Genomic DNA, 4,671 nt, shown 5'->3' with positions numbered 1-4,671 from the left:
ATCATGACCTGAGCTGAAGTCAGTGGCTTAACACACTGAGCCACCCAGGTGCTCTCATTTTTTTTTTTCAATGATAAATAACATCATAAGGAAAAAGCTGCAAGTGGGAAATACTTTTGCTAAATAAGCCAGTTTTCATAAGCAAAATTCAAGCTATTGAGACTTTTCTTTCTTGACATACTGCTTTCATAAATACCTTTCCTATAGCTTCTTACTTCAGTGGGTATGGCCTAAGGATTGATAAATTTATATCTCCCAGAATCATAGAAGATGTAAATTTGAAGGGCCCACAGAGCCTGCATAATGTTAAGCAAATACATTGAGCAGATACCATATTTTGTTTTCAATACAAGTACATTTAGAGGAAAATGTATTTATAGATATATTAATATTATTCTAGTTCAGACTCCAAGAAAACCAAGTTTAAAAAAATGCTATGTGACCACTTAATAATTAGGTATTTCTTTAATCATTTAGCATTATATATTTCTCAGTGACAATCTACTACAGTGTTTTGTTTCCTTCCATTTCTCAACCACCTTGCTATGTAGATATTCTTATTTTGATTTTATAGATGAGTAGACTAAGAGATAATGAGGGACATTTAGTAATTTACCTAAGCTCACTCAGCTAGTAAAAGGCAGAGATGATGTTCAACAAATATTTTTAAATTTATAAATAAATGAAATAATAAAGTTGCTTGGGAAACATCTTCTGGTTTATCTGATTCTAGGCCTAATGTCTGCTGGGTACATTGTACTGATAATTAATACTATAACCATCCTTTCAGATGCTAATTAGCAGAGAAGGGACTGCTAATTTGAAAAGCCCATTACAAATTTTAAGAGTCTGGCTTTTGATAGGCATTTAGCACATGTGACCTCATTAAGTATTAAAAACTGCCATACAAGAAAGAGACTCGATATCCCCAGGTTATACATGAGAAAAGTATACTCACTGAAGTTTACATTTTTGTCTAGGCTCGCATAGCTGGTAAATGAATTGTATTTTTTAAAAAAAGTCAATCTAATGGCTGTCTCATTCTTTTTTTTATTTTATTTTTTATAAACATATAATATATTTTTAACCCCAGGGGTACAGGTCTGTGAATCGCCAGGTTTACACACTTCACAGCACTCACCATAGCACACTCCTCCCCAATGTCCATAAGCCTACCCCCTTCTCCCAACCCCCCTCCCCCCAGCACCCCTCAGTTTGTTTTGTGAGATTAAGAGTCACAATGGCTGTCTCATTCTGATCAGTTTTGTAGTATATCATTCATAAATATAAACAACTAAGGAGCATCAAACACTTAAGGAAACTTCTGAAACAGAAGAGACCAAAACAAATAAATAAAACAAAGGAACTAAGAAGAAACACAGGCAAAGAAAAAAAAAATTGATTAAAAATGTCTAATATGATATGTCATCTGTAAACATCAGGGATGTTTTTCATTGGAATCCTTGTTTGTACGATAGGTATTATCCAAGGTTATACTCCTCTAGGGAGGTCCAAGGAAGGATCCAGGAAGCATACCTCCATTCAGTGTTACTGCCTGCTTTGTGTAAATCGGCTCTGTAAGCTCCCAGATCAAAGAACTTTACATCCTCTAGTAGTATTTCTTTGTATATTTGCATCCATTACTTCATCACCTGTTGTAACTTCCATGCTGGTTGAAAGATAAAGTCCTAAAACTCTCTTCAAAAATAGAACTAAGACCTACGCTGAACATTCACTATGTGCCAGGCATTGAGCCAGGTGGTAGGGAAAAGGAGAAGCAAAATCCCTATCTCTGTTCTGGAGAAACACCCTTGAAAATGTTTGGGGTTTGTTTTATTTGTTTTGTTACTATGAATTTTATTATAAAACTTCATGTTTCATAAAAGATAAATATTGAAATAAAAAAAAAAAGCAAGATGCTCAGCTGGGAAAGAGGAAGAGAAAAGGTAAGATGAATTATGGCAGTCCTGACTGGAAGGAATTTTGGAAAGGAAAATAATTTTGAACATAATTCACCAAAATTATTCCAAATATATTCCCATGAATGATACACATTTCAATGTTGAAAGGATCCATTGAGTCTCTAAAGAGAAGAATTCTAAGTTTGCCAGCAAGAATGAAATAAGTCACACCAATAAGACCAGGAATCAAAATAAAGTTGTATCTCTCAATGATAATTGGAAATTTCAAGAAAACGATAGGATTAAAAATGCTGACAGGAAAATTATTTCTAATATAGAATTCTAAACCCAGTAAAGATAGCAAAGATGTATGTGGGTATAAGAAAGACATTTGAGGAACCAATGCAATCGGAAAATTTACCTGCGATGCCCTTTTTCTAGGCAAGCTATGGAAAGGATGATATAAAGAAAGAAAAGAGGATTCAGGAAAGGAAGAATTCAGCCTAAGAGTGAGGGATGGGGAAATGTCAGGACAATAGCTCTCCAACAGGTGTGGAAAGAATCGAGTCCAGGTTGAAGCAAGAGGGCCAAAACATCTAGAAAGAATATCTTTGGGAAAAAGAAAGGAACTCATAGATCACCTGATGTAAGAGCAAGGTCAGCAAACTATGGCTAGAGCCAAATCCTGGCCCCTGCTTGTTTTTGTAAATAAAGGTCCTTACCCATACTCAGGCTCACGCATTTATATTGCTGCAATGTCAGAGTCAAGTAGTTCCAATATGGACCATATAGTCCACAAAGTCAAAATTGTTTACTGTCTGGCCTTTTACAGAAAAAAATATTCTCTGGCCTTGTATTAGATTTTTGAAAGATGATTCACACTCTTGGGATGTACTAACGCTAGATATTTGAGAAAACAAAACCCAAACCAAACAAAACCCAGGACAATTATTAACACTAGAAAATAAAATGTTAAACAAGAAAGTTACTAGCTTTGGGTGTTATTGAAAATTGTGTCGTATTTGTCATGAAAAGATGGTATCAAGAGGTGGTAGTGAGGTAGTAAAAAAGGTGTAGCTGTGTCTTGGGGGTGGATATGTAAGGACACTGAAGACACTGAAGTCCTTATGTCCCACAGTAGGAGGTTGAACAATACCTAAAGCAGCAAAAACAAACAAACAAACAAAAACAAAAACAAACCCAAAAAACCAGTAAGGATACTATGTAGCAATATGCAGGTAGATTTCAGGAGCAAATACTGAAAGTGGTTGCTTCTAGAAAACAAGAATCAAGGGTGAGTAGGTAAGGTGACCGTTGTTTTGCAGTCTTATTTATGTAAATCATGCACATATACAACTTTGCTAAAAATACAAATTAAATTAGAAGTCTGACAAATGGCATTAGAGAATCATGAAAATGCACAAAACCTGAATAGTGGTGAATTATTTGGATCTTGGTATGAGGCATTGTGCTTTTGCAAACATCTGTATTTGAAGGGCTCCTCTCATAGAAAGAAAACAAAGGACAGAAAGCATTGCTGAGGGCTTTAGGTGTGGATGAAATGACACAGTTAAGCTGAAGAATCCCCAGGTTGACAGCATTCAATCCAAGGCAACTTCCGCTGTACACATGTTCTAATATATGGTAAATTTTCAATCTCTCATCTCTCTATTAGTTTTCATCCTCAGAGTCACTGAGGGGCCATTTTGCAGAAGGAGAATCTACTAAAATGGATGAGGGACTTGTTGGCAAGGAATCAATCCATTTTTTTTTTTAACATGGAGAAAGCATATGATTCAGTATTCTGTAAACAGAACAAACACAGTTCCCGTACCCTTTGAATATATGAGACAATTATTAAAGTAACTTGTCACTTTTTATATTTTGAGAATATTGCATCTGTATTTTTATCTGTATCTATCTATATTTTTGGTTTATGCAGCCAATATTCTTGATCAGAGAACAAGATCACTCAGTTTATGTGGTTTTAAAAAATAAAAGTAGCTACATTATAGCATAAATACATTAGTCTCATCACAAGTGAAAATGAGGCACCGTCATATGCCAGGTTTGTGATTTTTCACAAAGAGCCAGGTCATGAGGAAATTAGCTGTGAGTAGCTGCGAATCATTCTGTGTGAAGAATTTGTATTTGGAAATGTGTGTGTAAACCTGCATGTATGTATATACACATAAGTATACACATGTGTGAACATACGTACAGACACACATAAATACTCAGTGTGTGTGAGACTCTAGGAACAAGATGTGAATAAATGGCTTCTTTTACTATAAGATGAGGCCATCCTTAGTATTTCTCTAAGAAAAAAATTAAATTTAAGCAATAAATCAGTGGACAGAAAAAACATTACAAGTGAGACTGGCTTTCCTTTTTTAAACCCCACATGAAGCTTGTCTAGGGCTGTGAGCTTCCAAAATAGAAAAGGAGTCTATACTGGCGTCCCCAGAGGGCATTCAAGAGGTCAGAACAATAACTGGCTTTTCATGTGTGTTGTGCCTGGACTTTGTTACTCTGGTAAAATGTCTTTGTAGCCCAACAAACTCTGGCAGTTTATCTTAAAATCTGTGGAGTGGACCGCAATGCTGTTGACTAGAGTGAATGCTCATCCTGCTTTTATCTGTTTCACACTTCCCAAGGGCTCGTCCAAGCATTGATTTCCAAGGACGATTTGCTACAGGTTGGCTTTTTTTCTTTTTTCTCCTTTGATGGAGTGAACCAAAAGAGAGCCCGTGTATAATATCCTGCACCC

The sequence above is a fragment of the Lontra canadensis genome, unplaced genomic scaffold, assembly GCF_010015895.1.
Source record: "Lontra canadensis isolate GAN:19392208 unplaced genomic scaffold, GSC_riverotter_1.0 scaffold353, whole genome shotgun sequence".
Lineage (NCBI taxonomy): Eukaryota > Metazoa > Chordata > Mammalia > Carnivora > Mustelidae > Lontra > Lontra canadensis.
The sequence above is the reverse complement of the archived record's forward strand: the minus strand, read 5'-3'. Positions refer to the sequence as shown.